Raw genomic sequence first — 17,026 nt, 5'->3', positions numbered from 1 at the left:
CACTGACACTAAGTGCGCGTTTATGTTTCAATGTCACAATAAAATGTTTAATGCAAGATAACAACGGAGCATTTTTGTGAATGTTATGATATCACACTTGTGAAAATGAAATCAATATTTTAAAGTAAAAGATGTAGAAAACCGGCATGCTTCTGCATTCTTTGTCGAATTCAGGTTCAGTATACACTAAGTGTTTCCCATCGTGAGCTGGCTCTCGGTAAAAAGAAAAAAAGAATCACTTCTTACCGATAGTTCACTCGCACTGCTAAAGCAACTTCCTCGATGGTGCCTTTAAATAAAGTGCCTGGACATTCTCCATTCAAGCCCGTTGCTCGTACTCCCTGCTCCGAACTGGCATCTAAAGGAACGGGTGTTGAGCTTAGCCAGATCTTTGCCTTCCTACGCTACTGACGTCCATGCGTCTAGTTCTGGGTTCTAAGCAAAAGTTCGCCCCACCAGGCAGCCTTTGCTCTGCGGACTACTTCCAAGAATGCAGCGATCCCTCGTCTGTTCGAAATGACCGAGAACGAGGATAAAGAAACGGGAAGCTCACCGAAGCAAAAGAGAAAGTTGCTACGAACAATCGCTGTCGGACTCTGGATCGAAGTTGGTAGCAGCCAAGCGAAGACATATTGCGGAATAATAAAAAATAAAAGCCAGTACAGGGAGCAAGTCAAGGCATGTGACGTGTATGGGGAAAGGCATTCAGGCGACGCACTTGACGCAAGGCGTAACTTCGGTGCCAGTGGCACGTTGCTACCCGCGATTCCTTTTAACCGCTACCATACATCTCGGATATCTCGCGGGAGCGCCGTGGAAATGGGAGAACCTCGCTAGAAAAACAGGGTTTCTCGGCGTAGGGAGCGCAAGGAAAGGAAAAGAGAATAACGATTAATTTGGGTCCAAAGGGATTTGGGAGGGCAGCTGCTTCATCCATTCATTATATAAGCAGTGCGTGCAGAGAAGCAACGCCAAAAATAATTCCCGGTCGAGTTCCAAGAAAAGAAAAGAGATGTCTGTGAGGATGTAGCTGCCGTAAGTGCGACGTCGTCAAGGCCCAACAATTACCATGCACTAAGTGTAGCTGCGCCGTGGAGAGAAAGAGAGATAAAGCGAGACGAGGAATGACAGGGAAGCTAACCTGGCGAACGTGTGATTTGCTACCCTGCACTGGAGATAAGTGAATGGGGAGGGAAAAGGAGAAAGCGAGCTCCGCATGTACTAAGAAGTACAGTCAGTCTGTCCCCGAGGCCGTGTCTTCTCTGACCTATGTAGCTTCAGCGTAGAAACGGCAGTTTGTTGCAAAGAGTTGCGATTTGCCCGCTTTTTGACAGGCCCGACCAGTCTATCAGGCAACTGGTTCTTTACCGGTGTGCACCTAGATGCGGGCAGCAATGTTTGGTTTTGGGCCACCGTGCCGCATTTTAAAACTTTGATTCAGCAAATTAGCGCATACGAAATACTTTTTGCTTAGTTGCCAATACTTTCACGTAAATGATTTCTACTTTGTGCCCATATCGTACAAACGCGACGTGATCCCTCTGGTTTCGAGATAATTCAACAAGACCGATAAATGAGCATGAGTAATTAGGTGCTTGCATTTTGAGCGTCAAATATCGGCATTCGCGCAGCGAAAATTACGCCAGTATTTGTTCCGAAATACTGGAGATCTCCATCTGAGAATTTGAGCTGACTTCTAGACATGAATTCAAATTATTAATAGCTTCTGAGGCTTTACGTGCCATTTGCAGGTCATATACGTCAGCGATCTTTCTTTCCATGTCAACAGAACAGTACTTAGCTCTATTCTCTTCTTTTGTACTTGTAAACTATGTGGATTTCAGATAAGGCAAACAATGCCAGTATTTAACAATGTATATCAAATACGGCACATGGAATTTTTTTTCTTTTGTACAGATTGAACCTCCTCTATAAGTGGTTGCCGGGCTTTTACAAGTACAGGGATTCAATGTTATGGCATCCATCATTTGACGCCCTTGATATGTGCTCTCGTAAGCTTTATATTGCATACAATGAGATAGATAGATAGATAGATAGATAGACAGATAGATAGATAGATAGATAGATAGATAGATAGATAGATAGATAGATAGATAGATAGATAGATAGATAGATAGATAGATAGATAGATAGATAGATAGATAGATAGATAGATAGATAGATAGATAGATAGATAGATAGGTAGGGTTGTGCAAGCGAAATATTACCACAGTCCGAAAACATGAAAACATTGTCGACGTTTCGACAATAATATTTGCCCTTGGCTGTCATAACTTCTCCCAAAAGGACTGACCTAGCAATAACAAGCGACGAAAGAAGGCTACACAAAAAGGGGGAAAATATTTTGACAAAACACTGGCTTGCCTTCACCAAAAGGACTTTTTTTTTTCTCACTTGATGCCTACATTGCTGGGGTACACTTGACTAAGGTGCAAAATATGTTTCTTGAAGAACGAGGAAGGGAAGTGCCGCTCTGTATCTTCTTGTCTGCTCCTCTCTTTTTCATGTACTTTTCCTCACGATCAAATCTACCATCATGTAATTGTAGCACACTGCAGGCTCAATAAGTAAGTATATGCCGGAGTAGACAAATCGCCCAGTAAGAGAGGTGAGGCTATGTAGCGAAAGACAGACGAAAGTTTTTCGAAACTATACTCTACAACAAGCGTGACCCAGAATATTTCCAGTCTCAGTGTGAAATTTCTGATGAGTTGGCGAATTCGGTGAACATCATGTCGACAAGTCAGAGTTATCGCGGTGGTTTACAAAGAGTGAAATTTTGGGTGGCCGTGCTCCGCAGCTCATACCCCAATATCCAGCAGGATATTATCACTGAAGCCCTTGCTGCTGCATTTTCTTCGCGGATTCTGGCCGGCGGCTGAGAGTGACGGTCAATGTTTGACGTTATTGACTGACTTTTCAATAAACTTTGTTTTTCTCCTTCTCACAACAAATTCTTTTCTACAGTGGCTATTTTTTCAAAGCCTTGACGAACGCAACAACCCTAAGCAATAAGAAAAAAATTGGCTATGGTGACATGCCTTCTCAGGTTGATGTTGAAGACCTTGTTTTGATTTTGATCTCTTTTTTTTAATAGCCCGCGACTTGTGCGGTGATCGCTGTATTCAAGCCCCGTAAAGCATGCATGCCACGATTCGTATACTTTCAAAAGCAATATGACGGGTGCACGTGTACCCACGCAAGTAGTATTGGAGTTTAAGAAAGGCGAATTTACAAAATTGCGTGTGATTTAAAGCACGTCAGGGAAGATTTATTACACTGAGGATTCAAAGTCAGCAGAACAACATGCCACGAAAACTCGGCGAGTGTTTTAAAGTCAATATTTTTTCCCAAACCACGCCTAGTGGAAATAGTGTCTTCGAGGTTTATAAAATAGGGAACCGTCCCCATTCTTAAACTTCTTTGCTTCATGAAAGAGAACCTGTGACTGAAATAGGCGCCGCTCGTATCGGTATTCTGGTTTGCTGAATGTTTTATAGGCTCTGTATGTTACGGAGACCGAGGCCAGTAGGACCGTTTCTCAGGGAATCGAAGTATCAGTGCAGACGGGTGAGTGTGCTGGCAGCGGGGTCGACCGACGTGACAATTTCCTCACTTGCGCAGCCACGCACGTATCATATGGCGCGAGAAGGTTTACCGCTCTGTGAATATTCAGACATGCAGTTCCTTTTTTTTGTTTTTACCGTATCATAATCATCACGCAAGTTGTTTGCCTATAGACACCATTTTCTTTTTTGAGCGGCTTGCTGCTGCATCGATGCCGTTATATGTAAAAATAGCTCATTTATCCTGCTTTCATAGTTGTTTGTGAATATCGTTATTACAAACTGTGTCTGAAGACAATATTAAGGGGTACGAAAGAACCACTCTGGGCTGCCAAAACTTCAATAATTTAACGCTGTCCCATTAATATCGCAGTGTCCTTCGAAGACTCGTAGAACTTGTGTTTAACCGACAGAAAATCGGCAGGACAGTGTTGCACACTCTTTTCGAGACTGTTCTCTTTTTCAAAGTTTAGCAGCCCTGCTTGTGTGCCTGTACTTATAAATGTATTTATACGGTATGAGCCGGGCCACGTTTGGGGAACAAAGGTAGAGGAAGAGGAAGTGAATTGGTTTGGCCAACGTTTGCCATCATCGCCGATGGTAGCCTGATCTCTCCTGTATATACAGTTAAACTCAATCTAACCGTAACAGTTTTATGGTGGAGGTGCGGGGTACCCAACCAAGCAACACGGTTCTGCAACAACCAGAGCTACGCCGAAGCCGTCGCATTGCTGGGCTACCCCCGTTACCGCTGGTGGTCAAGATGTTTCACGGTGAAGACGGAATGCTGAACCCCGCAGCTGACGGCACTGCACCGCCAGTTCCAGCGACACCTTTACTACCGACCTCAGCTGCGGCTGGTCTTCGGAAGCGTCAGCATCTGATAGAGCCCCGTCCTTTCGGGGGCAAATCTGGTGAAGACATGGACGAGTAGCTCAAACATTACAAGCGGGTGAGCAACTACTACTCTTGGGACGCAGCAACTCAGTTGACTAACGTGGTGTTCTTCTTGAGGGACACGGCGCTCACATGGTATGAGAACCATGAGGACGCCCTCAAAACGTGGAAAGGCTTCGTGTCCGAAATCAAGGAGTGTTTCGGGTACACCATGGCAAAGAAGAAGCAAGCTGAACAAACACTGCTGCAAAGAGCCCAGGTCCCAGGCGAAACGTGCACGATGTACATCAAGGCGATCCTGAAACTAAGCAAGACCGCTAACTTTTGCATGTCCGAGGAAGACAAAGTCGGCCACCTGTTGAAGGGCATCGCAGAGAATGTTTATTACTTTCTTATCGGCAAAAACAGCATTGGTACAGTAGCCGATGTCATACGGCACTGTCGCACGTTTGCGACGCAGAAGAAGAGGCGCATTGCTCCTAAATTTGGTCGATTACCTGATGTGACCACGGGAGCGAGTGTTGACAACTACGCGCCTTTCAATCTTGCGTCTACAATACGTGAGATCGTGCGTGAAGAACTCAGTGGACACACTCGAGCGGCGCCTTGCGAAGCTACACCCTTGCCGGTTCCAGACCAGCATCAGCATCCTCTTTCCATTGCTGCAGCAGGCATCGAGGAGTATGACTACGTTTCTGGCACACCACCTAGGCCGCAGCGCAGTCACTACGAAGACACCAGACACCAGCGCCGCTTCAGTTACCCTCGACAGCTGGCCGCCACCTACACGATCCCGAACGAATACGCTGTGTGTCACCACGCCCTCGCAATGCTTTCCGAAATGCATATCGTCAACCTCCTGTGTGCTACAGCTGTGGTGCTCCAGGACACATTGCTCGGTTCTGCCATCGGCAGAGAGAGATGGCATCGAGATACGAGCCATCGTCAAGACCTCCTCACGGCGGCCACAATTATTATGACGATCCTTAGTGGTCCACGTATCCCAATAGCACGTTATGACAAGGGAGCCGGCGTGGAACTTCCCCTGCTTCTGACCGTAGCTTGACACCTCCACCTGGCCAAACGCATCGCTCTGCTTCACCTCTACTGCGGCGGTCGCCACTACCACCGCCGGGAAAACTAGCCGGCGCGGGCGATGGAGGTGAGGTCGCACAACAGGATTCACCTCTTATACCTCCGCCAGTTACGATGGAGAAAAACTGGATATGTGTGTCAATAGACGGATTGTGTGCAACGGCTTTAGTGGATACTGGTGCCACAGTTTCTGTTATGAGGAGTTCGTTTAAAGATTGCTTAGTCCGCAAAGATAAGTTTTCCTATCAGGATTCTGTTAGATTTCGTGGCGTGGGCGGGGACATACTTCAACCCGTAGGAGTATGTGCCGTCAACGTGTTGTTGGCGGGAAAGGCGTTCCCAACTGAGTTCCTGATTCTGAAATGGTGTACACATGATGGCATTCTCGGCATTGACTTCCTCCAAGAGTATGGAGCTTTCGTCGACTGCGGTACGGATGAAGTTTCTGTTAGTGGTGGGGAGGCCCTTCGCGCCCTAGTTGAGCAGCCGCTGCCTCCGGAAGACTTATTGATTGTTTCCAAAGATCTGACATTGAAACCATGGTCTATGAGTTTAGTAGCCGTATCTACTCCAATAGCTGCAATGCCGTCGTTCAACCTCTCATGGTGCAGTGTGCAAAGAAAAATGCAATAGTGCCTCATTCGATTATTTCAATTACTAATGGCTGCGCGTTTTTGTGGGCACTTAATTATTCGTCTGCGCCAATTATTCTTTTTCTATAAATGAAGCTCGTACTGTTCCTTGGTGTCACGAAAAATTCAATTGTCATTATCATCGACGAGGAAAGTGAGAAACGCGTGGGCACCCCTAAACGGTGTACTTTCCATGAGTCCCACATTTTGAGTATGGTTAGCAAGACGCTATGGTCACATGAACAACAACAATTGGTCCAACTAATACAAAGACATGGGTCAGTGTTTGACTTCGGCGAAAACGGTAAGCAACTGTCTTTACCACGCTCTCGACCACAGCATACCATTGACACAGGCTTTGCCCATCCGGTTCGGCAAAAACCTTAGAGGGTGTCGTCATCCTTGCAGAAAGTTATAGCTGAACAAGTTCAGCACATGTTGCAGAAGGGCGTTATTAAAGAGTCGTGCAGCCCATGGGCAGCACCTGTGATTTTAGTTCCCAAGAAAGACGATTTTTGGAGGTTTTGCGTTGATTATAGATGATTGAATGCCTTGACTAAAGAGGATGTATATTTGCTGCCTCGGATCGACGACGTAAATAGCTGTCTGAATTCTGTTTTATACTTTTCTTTACTCGATCTACGATCAGGATATTGGCAGATCCCGATGCACCCTGCTGATAAGGAGGAAACGGCATTTGTAACACCGGATGGACTATATCAGTTCAATGTGATGCCATTTGAGCTATGCAATGCCCCCGCAACTTTTGAAAGATTTATGGACTCGATCCTTCATAGACTCCAACAGTAGATCCCTTTGTGCTATCTGGACGACGTTGTCATTTTTGGCCACACATTCGAAGAACATAACGTTCGTTTGAGCCTCGTTCTGGACTGTGGGAAAGGCTGGCTTGGTCTTGAACTCCAAGAAGTGTTGGTTCGGTGAACGGCAGGCCTTGATCCTTGGCCATCTGGTAAACAAAGATGCGGTCAGGCCTGACCCCCGGAAAATTTAAGCGGTCAGCGCCTTAAGCCACCCACGTCTGTAAAAGAACTTCGCAGCTTTCTCGGGTTATGTTCTTATTTTCGACGCTTTGTGCCTAAATTTGCGGAAATCGTGTACCCCATGACCAGCCTCTTGCGCAAAGGCAGTGCATTTGAGTGGACGTCTGAATGTGACGCTGCATTCTGTCAACTCCAATTTCTGCTGAGATCAGAGCCATTTCTCCGTCATTTTGACCCATATGCTCCTACGGAAGCACACAGCGACGCAAGCGGTATTGGCGTCGGAGGCGTTCTTGTTCAGCGTCATAATGACAGAGAGCAAGTCATTGCCTATACGAGCCGTTCCCTCCGCAAGGCTGAAAACAATTCCACTGTGACCGAACAAGAATGCTTGGCAGCCTTATTTAGTATTCAGAAGTTTTGTTGTTACCTGTATGAGCGTCCTTTAATGAATCTAGCAGACCATCATTCTCTACGCTGGCTCGTTTGTCTCCGAGACCCTTCTGGACGCCTTGCACGCTGGGCTCTACGCCTTCAGGAATTTGACTTTAATGTTGCATACAAAAGCGGACGGCGTCATACCGACTCCGATTGACTTTCTCGTCTTCCACTGTCTACGACTGACGACAATACAGAGACGTTTGACGTCTGCTTTGCAACTGTTTCACGCGCATTTCTTGATGTCACCACGTTCAAGCGAGAACAGCGCAATGACTTGACTTTAGACTCTTTATTCGCCACTGTCAGAAGCCCCAAGGGCAGGGGTCGCTTTTGTCTTTGCGATGGACTGTTGTACAAGGTCGATTTCTTGGCAAATGGTGCGCGGTGTTTGCTAGTGGTTCCCCAAAGCCTGTGGTACGACGTCCTCCATTTCATGCATGATGACCTGACGTCTAACCATCTTGGATTCATCCGCACTTTGCATCAAACTCAAGAGCACTTCTACTGGCCTAAAATGCGACAATGTACGAAGCAATACGTCTGCAGTTGCGACAAATGCCAGCGACACAAACGTCCTACAAGCAGTCCGCATGGCATCCTTCACCCTACAACGCCGCCCACAACACCCTTCGAATAAGTTGGTATCGACCTGCTAGGACCGTGTACGCGGTCTTGCAACAACAACCGCTGGATCATAGTCTACGTCGATCACCTTCCCAGATATGCTGAAACTGCTGCGATACCATCTTCCACCGCGGATTCCGTCGCCTCTTTCCTGTTACAATCCACCGTTCTTCACCATGGTCCACCTCATGTCATCTTGAGTGATCGCGGTCGCCAGTTCATTGCCGACACTGTAGAGGAATTGCTTTGTCTCTGCACTTCGCAGGTTCCTTATTCAACGCATCCCCAGACGAATGGCCCATGGAACGCACAAACCGCACGCTTACTAATATGTTGGCTATGTATGTATCCTCAAATCACAGAAACCGGGTTGAGATTTTGCCATTAATCACCTATGCTCATAATACAGCGAAGCACGAACCCACGGACTTCACTCTATCCTACCTAATCTACGCTCGACAACCGTGCAGCTGCTTCGATACAATACTTCCATTCGAGCTTCATACGAATGATTCAGTTGTTCAAACACTGTGCCGAGGTGAAGAAGCCCGCCAAATTGCCCATATTCGCACACTGGCATCGCAAGATCGCTCCAAGGAGAGGTATGATCAACGCCACGACACCATTCCATTCGAAAAGTGGGACCTCGTGTGGTTGTGGACCCCTCACCGGAAACGTGGCTTATGCCAGAAATTCTTAGCGCACTATGTCGGTCCATTCGTTATCGTAAATCGCCTGAGTGACTTGACCTACGTAGTGGCACGCTTGACGTCAGCTGGTCGTTGGTCAAGCCAAACACAGTTGGTGCATGTAGCTCGTCTCAAGCAGTTCCATCCCACACTAGGTCAATTATTAGGCTCGCCCAGCGGGCTTCGTCTGCGAACCGGGGAATGATACGGTATGAGCCGGGCCATGTTTTGGGGACAAAGGTAGAGGAAGAGGAAGTGACTTGGTTCGGCCTACGTTCGCCATCATTGTCGATCGTCGCCTGATCTCTCCTGTAAATATAGTTAAACTCATTCTAACCGTAACAGTATGGTCTCCGTAATAAACGTTCTGTCTCAACTTCCAAGTCAGCACTTGTTCGTGTGCCCTCGGTAGACATCAGTATTGTATATAGTGTCAAACCACCGAGGCACATTTCACCAAAAGTGCGCCGGTAAAGGTGCACAGAGGGAAAGTTTTCAAAGGAATTTCGTACAAATATAGCAACTTTTGAAACTAATCAAACTCTCTCATATATATAATTGCTTTAGAATATATTGAATTGCTTCGCGGTAGATGGTAAACCAGTGGTGTAATGTCTATTCCGTCCGTTGAACTTTCCAGTCTGTTACTATTGTTGGGCGTCGCATTTACGCTTGCGTATGCGTTCCACTAAAGGATGGCTTCCTCGATACACCTCAGAAATTAAGAAATCAATCGACGCGTCGTATGCGAATGCCCGGAATGTATTATGCAAATGCAATCTCTTCCTTGTGCCCTCAACAATTTATATCACCATACTCTGTCAAAGGAAAGAATATTACGCCATCGTGCACACTCAACGTTATATAAGAAGGGCATGAAAGCGATATAGGGCTTTTTTTAATTACGTAACTGTATAAATTTCACAAGTGAGCACTCAAATAGGCGCATGTTGCCCATTTCAAACGGTGGCGTGCAATCCAGGCGCTGGTTCACCGCGATGGAGTGCGCACAAAAGAATAAGCGACCATCGAAAGACACCGCAATTACGCAAGAAGCCGCCGACGGGGTAGCAAACCTGGTTCAACCTGGCTCACCACCTTGTCTCTCAATTTGGTTTCACTATGAGATAGGGAATTTATGCAGACCCGTATTACCAGCACAATCAGCCGACTCATCCTATCACTTGCAACACACCACTGCGTAGCCCTGGGATCCTTTACCGAACACTAATAAATGGCGGCTGCAAATACTATAAGACAGCAGATCGATTGATGCCGCAGCTACAGTGTGCACTTCTATAGAGTATTTTGGTTTCGCTGAAGGACATTACGCAAATTGTTCACGTGATTAACCGCGTAGAGCTGAGCTTGCAAGAAGGGTCACGTGTTCTACGACGCCGTTAGCCAGAATGAGCGGCGAAAGGGGACTGATGGAGACGTGCGTAGTGACGTGTGAGTATCAATGCCCATTAGACGTGTCACAAGTACGATCGTTAATAAACGCGTGATCAGTGCAAATATGCATCAGCGCCGACAAAGTGGCGCTGTTTTAAGAACCGTTATTCACAGTTTCATGGATGACGTCGGCGCTGAATGAGCACGCTATCATTAAGTGAGAGCATGATGCCTCTGTGATCAAAAATAGCATTGCGAGACCGCTCCGGACAGCTCCAAGATGCCTCCAGGACGTTGCCTGCCAGTGCTTTTGTAGTCACTAAGTGTGTTGTTTTGTGAGTGTGTGAGATTTTTGGAACAAGTTTGGTTTCTTGAATTCATTTGCCTCGAGCTCCTGGACTCAAATACATGTTTCCCGCTAATTGGATATGTGTTCTGCTGTAATCTTAACAAGAGAAATGGGGTAGCCCTTGCTCTCCTAAACTGAGCAATAATTCGATATAAGGATGTTTAACGATAAATTCGGAGCTACATCTGTGAGAACACCTCTGCCATAAAGTAGGCTGTAGCTGGCGCCATCTTATGCGATTTAAAACTACTTGAAAAAATCCACGCATCTCCACGAAGAGAATCAAGAGGACTGGACGAAACTAGGTCCTAAAGAGCACAATATTTACGAAGAAGCCGCCGACTACTATGGGGTTTGGGCTTTTAGGTGTTTTACGTTGTTCCATCACAATTATTATTGATATCAATGTATCGTAAGAACGTTTTTGCTGTGTGTGTCTAACATATGTTTTTACTATACGGTACGTTATGAACACCGGACAAGCCTCGTCTTCGAGATGTTTCATTATAAAAAAAAATAATGCGTGAGGATGCCTATATATATATATATATATATATATATATATATATAGTGAAGGTATGGGATATGGCACAACGGGAGCGTTGTCAACAAGGATAAATATATTTATTTCCCAACAGTTTCGGGAGGGGACCTCCCTTCATCAGGGGATGAGTTATACTGACATGAGCTTCCAAACTTCCAAAATTGGTGACAAAGATTGATAGCTGGAGACCATGCTTTTTTCTGACTGACTCGTACGTGTACACTGTTTTTTTTTTTTCCACATGCACATACAAAGTGTTTACGTTCGCCTACCACTTGATGACCGTTGAAGGGAAACGGACGAAGATTAAAGGTAAATAGCCGACCGACCCATTAACGAGAAACCTTTCCTTTACACACACCACCCGCCGCCCGCCGAACGACCAATTACGGGGAAACCCCTTTCTTTAGGCACGCCGTCCAGGACCCTCCCGGCACCGCGGCGACAATCTTGGGTGGCCCGACACACGCCAAGAACTGAACAGCACGTGATATGAACCGTAGGTGGATATAGACGGACAGTTGGCTTCGTTCTCAGTGTTGACAGTGGTTCTTCCTCTTTTTTACTTTCTTTCTTTTCTTTCTTTTTTCGTCTTTTTTCTCCTTTTTTTTCCTTCTTCCAGTTCTCTCTCACTCTCGCAAACGTCTTTCAAGGCGAGAGGGACGCGGCAGCAAGGAAGTTTGGAAGCTCATGTCAGTATAACTCATCCCCTGATGAAGGGAGGTCCCCTCCCGAAACTGTTGGGAAATAAATATATTTATCCTTGTTGACAACGCTCCCGTTGTGCCATATCCCATACCTTCACGAAGACTAACTGGCCCATTGAATTATTACTCCCACTATATATATATATACATATATATATATATATATATATATACGTTATACAACCAAATGTCTATCTGGCGGACAGAGGGAATTTATTAACTCGCCATGGAAAGAATACACATATCAGAAAAATAAAAAAAAAACGTGGCTGCCGATCCACGAAGTTATTCCTGATGAAGAAGCGAAGCTAGCTAAGTCTTATGATTTATAACGTATACGTTGAAGTCACCTACTATTATAAAGGACAAAAGATGAAAGAATTGACCGATTCACGCACGGACACACAGACCGATGCACGCACGGACGAATAGACGAATGAACGGAAGAACATGTGCGCGGACGAAAGGGAGGAGGGATGGACAGATGTACTGATGGCCGGACGGACAAACGGAAGGACACGGTATGGTGTCGTTTCAAACCATAGCCACCGTAGGAACGCTGCATGTATGGTATATATAGGTAACACCTGCGTTTCGGTCAGACGGTCACCTTCGGCGAGACAGACAACGGAGATGGTGCGAGCCTAAGGACTTCACTCGTAATAATTTAGTTCCTTATACCTGCATACGCCTTCCCTACAGTTACGTCATGGCATTCGCCTAGTGTGTCAGCTTGCGGTCAATATGCGTCGTTGTTATCGTTCTCATGGGGGTTACTACGACTGTTGATTTGAATTAACTTTCTACAAAGGCGAGTGAGTGTTAGCAATGCTCTACTACGGGTAGCTGCAACTAAAAGTGCATTTTGTTGAAATTCGAAATGCCGAAACAGAGTCACGTTCACGAAAGCTCCTTTATGCACGCGTGCATCATAGTTTTTGGTCATGGAGCGCGTAATTCAATACAATTGAAAATGGTGGTTGATTTTGCAAAGTGATTATATTTTTTGGTAATGTAGAATCATGATGCAGTTTAACCTTTCTTGTATATTCTGATTGATAATTTAGTGGTGTTTAACATGCCAAAACTACCACAAAATTTTCTTACATTTGTAATCCTGTCTTCCAAAGAAAGACTTGGTCAAACTAAAGGTGCGGGCACTTGTCATTGTAGTGAAAGCCTACAAAACATAAAAAGAAACATCAGAAAGCATGCTGCACATTCTAAAGTGTCCAATATATAGCACAACTGCTTTGTGAAGCAGGAATTACAACGAGATTGTGCGTGAACGTTTACGAATACGTGAGACACATGAAAAGATGCACCGCAGCTCGCACGCCGAGTGATAAAAAATATGGCTGTTCCTTCCATTTTAGGTACCGTTTTAACATGAAAGCGATGATTTGATCGATATGTGGGGTTTCATGTTCCAAAACTACATCATGATTATGAGAGATGCCGTATTAGAGGGCTCCGAAAATTTGGACCACCCATGGGTTTCCTTAACGTGCACCCAATTCTGAGCATATGGCCTGCAGCATTTTCGCCTCCACCGAAAATGCAGCTGCCGTTGCCCGGATTTGATCCCGCGATATGCAGGCTAGCAGCTGAGCACCTGAGACACTACATTACTGCAGCGGTGCAACAATAAAGCAAAACGTGCCTTCACAGAGCTGAATGAGAATTTATTGTGGAGTGCTGCGCTGCAAAGACGAAGCAGTGACTGCAAGAGCTACAAATCTGAATGTTACGCCATAAATGGCAAACAACTCGATGCATTCAGCAAACTGCTAAAGCACGAAGAACGCATGGAAAGAACCCACATAGGCTAAGCGCAAAGCAGTGTTGCAGCTGTTACTTCTACGTGTTTGAGCAGCAGCCTGCTTTATGAAACGCGCCCCATGCATGTGAGCAAAGTGATCTTCATGTACTCTGTAAGATCAACGTAAACTTCTGGTTAATGCAAAAAGCTTAACACCCACTCCCAACATCAGATAAGTGTGCGCCCACTGGCGACACGACGTCTTGTAGGGCAGAGGAATGGTGTGGTTGCTATTTAAAGTGCCATGGGCTCTTCGCGCCAAGTCACGAGTAATAACTGAAAGAAGTGTCTGCTAGATTTACGCGGTGATCAGTACAAGGTCTATATAACTGCACCTTGTTAGTATGCTGAAAAACGTAGCTTTTCGGGCCTTTATTCGTTTTTTACCACGTGATGCGGAGTGAAGGTGCGTGAGTTTGATGCCTGCCAAAGAAACCTTTTTCTTTAATTTTTTCTTTATAAACTGTTCGAAGATAATGTGTAACGCCATATCAGTGACAAAATTATGCGATTTCTTCGTGCACACCGTCGTGAAATACTTCCGTCTTAAAAAGCGCAGATGCTACCATGCTCATAAAAAAACAATAAACGTCACTCGTGCACTTTTTGCATAATTTCTCAGTGGAGGTAATCGCACGTGACAGGCCGGCGCCGGGTAGGTGTAGATAGTCTGAGACCTCTCATTTAGCGCGAAAACACGTGGACATATAGAAGCTGCTGTACGTATTATGAAAAATTTCTGCTGATCTGCTATGCACGGAGCCACTGCGTAACTCTACGTGAGCACACGTGCGCATGACTACATAGAAACGCTTCTCTGCTGGCGTTCGCCCCAAGAAGTCACGACGGGTAAGCCGTCCACAAAGGAAAAAGTCACTGCTCCGAACATGAGAAAGGAAGCCTGTTTCATTCTTGCTCCCCCGTTTCGTTTAGAGCGTAGTGTTGCAGAGGAGATGAAGAAATAGACAGGTCGCTTAATGCGCTTCATCATGTGATGCGAGACTCTTTGGAGCATCGCGTCTCACACAACTCTCTGAGAAGAGTATAATAAGTTTCAAAACATAGATGACGAGATTTTTAGTATGCGCTCATCAAAGAGTGTACAAGGAATGTAATGCAGTGGGAAAAAATGTGCGACTCAATTATAACCCATCAACACAAGCCAGCAGGCGGTATTATAAACACAGAGTCGGACATTCGTGATCGAAGTCCGAGATCATATTTTTCATAACGGTGTTCAAAGTAATACGCAAAAGCCGCAAACAAAAAATTGCGATTTGTTTAGTTAATTCGTGGCAGAACCTCAACATTCTCGGTGGGTTGGTTGCGAAACTTTATTGAGGTCCTGCAAGGCGCGCGTCAGCGCGCAGCGGGCGTCTCCCACGTCGGGACCGTTAGGCCAAGCCTATCGGCCGCTCCGCGGGCCTGCTGGACGGCCCAAAGTTGGTCGGCCAGGAGGGAGCTGCGAAGGGCCGCCTCCCACCTGACCGGTGTAGTGTTGGGGTTAGTGTACATTGCCTTGCACTCCCAGAGCATGTGCGCCAGCGTGGATACATCCCCACATTCGGGGCAAGCGTCATTGGGGAACACGTCAGGATAAATAGCGTGAAGGGATCTCAGGTTAGGGTACGTGTCGGTCTGCAGTAGTCCGAGCGTAAGGGCTTGTGGCCTATTAAGATTTGGATGAGGGAGTGGATATAGTCTCCGCGCGAGGTAAAAATATTTTGTTATTTCGTTGTACGTGGCAGGCGCGTCCCTGTTTTCCGCAACCCCGTTGGCCCCGAATCGTTGCCCGGAACCCGCGCGGTCAGTAATTCTCGGTGGGTGGGTGAAGAAAACCAGGCAATCTAAAGCAAAAGGTATTTGAGGCACGATGCCGTGAAACTCGATGTAATACAGCAAAGAGAAAAGAAGAGGCTGAACAGAGGGCACTCCAGTAATGCACCGAATAATGTTACTCGGTGCGCCATAAAAAGCAAGGGCACGTCGTTTTTTCTCTCTCGTAATAAGGTCGCCACCCGCGCAACGCGAGTCGGGATGCCATTGGAAAAGACAAGTCTGATTACCAAGGGTGAGTTATCCAGCGTTGTATGTCTCAACATTCTTCCTCTATTCCATCCCGTATCAAGTAGCCCAGACTACAAGATTCGATTGGCAAGGTAGAGGCAATATGCTTGAGTAAACATCCGCCGATGACTTCTGTTACTTCGGCGTTCCTTCCAGGGCATCGACATCTTCCGCATACGGCAGTAGTTAATACTGTGCGCTTCACCATGCAATACCGCAGGAAGGGTCGTCATTCGATTCATAGAAGAATGAACGCACTGCCTCTTTGATCATGAGGGAAAGATTGAATCGCGACAGGACTCCGTGTTACCCGTCCAGAAAGCCGAGCATCCCTGTGTGACTACATCAAGTAGGCCAAAAGGACAATGGTAAAAAACCGCCATGAAACGCTGTATAATTGAACGACCGCATGATGAAGAGGTGCGCTAGATAAGCAATCTTGACTTGTTTTCTGGAAGCTCGGCTAGCGGGCTACTTCGAGTCAGGGTTGGAAGAACAGCGTTTGCGCAGCCAATCCCATGTGTGTGTCACCCACACAACCGGTCATCATCGACATTTCTTTATCTTTTCTTCTTAAATAGACTTCTATTGCACAAAAAATGTGCGCTACTAATAGAGGATTGTTGGGTGACTTAGAGACTCACTATTATAAAATTTACCGCAAAAAACAGGGTCGACGGAAGAACCTCACACGAATAGCGCTAGAAAACGACAGTTTTATGGAGGAACATCCGCATATAAGTTGTGCAGATGGTTAAATGGTTATAATATACGAATGTTAACAAAGAAGAATACATTTAGTGGCTAGCATTCAAGAAAGCTATTGCAATTGGATACAGCGTGACAATGAAACTTTTTATGTATTTTTTGCCACGCATCAGGCTACACATCGCTCGGTATTTGTGAAGTTCTTCGTCTCTGCTTTTCACACTAAATTCTACTGTGATAAACTATCTGCAACTTTTTTTTTACACTTTCAACCTATAAGACGGTCCTTGAACATACTGGGAAACTTTCTGTTAAATCTGACTACTTCCAGATGTAAGTGCAATGAACTAAGGTGTGCCTCGATAACGTTCTATACGGGGACTTTTAGGATTGAGAGAAAAGTCACACGTTTCCCGCAAAGACGAAGAAATGAATGCGTTAGGTACAAATTGGAAAGTCAAGCGC

The sequence above is a fragment of the Rhipicephalus microplus genome, chromosome 7 (genome assembly GCF_043290135.1).
Source record: "Rhipicephalus microplus isolate Deutch F79 chromosome 7, USDA_Rmic, whole genome shotgun sequence".
Classification (NCBI taxonomy): Eukaryota; Metazoa; Arthropoda; class Arachnida; order Ixodida; family Ixodidae; genus Rhipicephalus; species Rhipicephalus microplus.
This window is presented reverse-complemented; position numbering follows the sequence as displayed.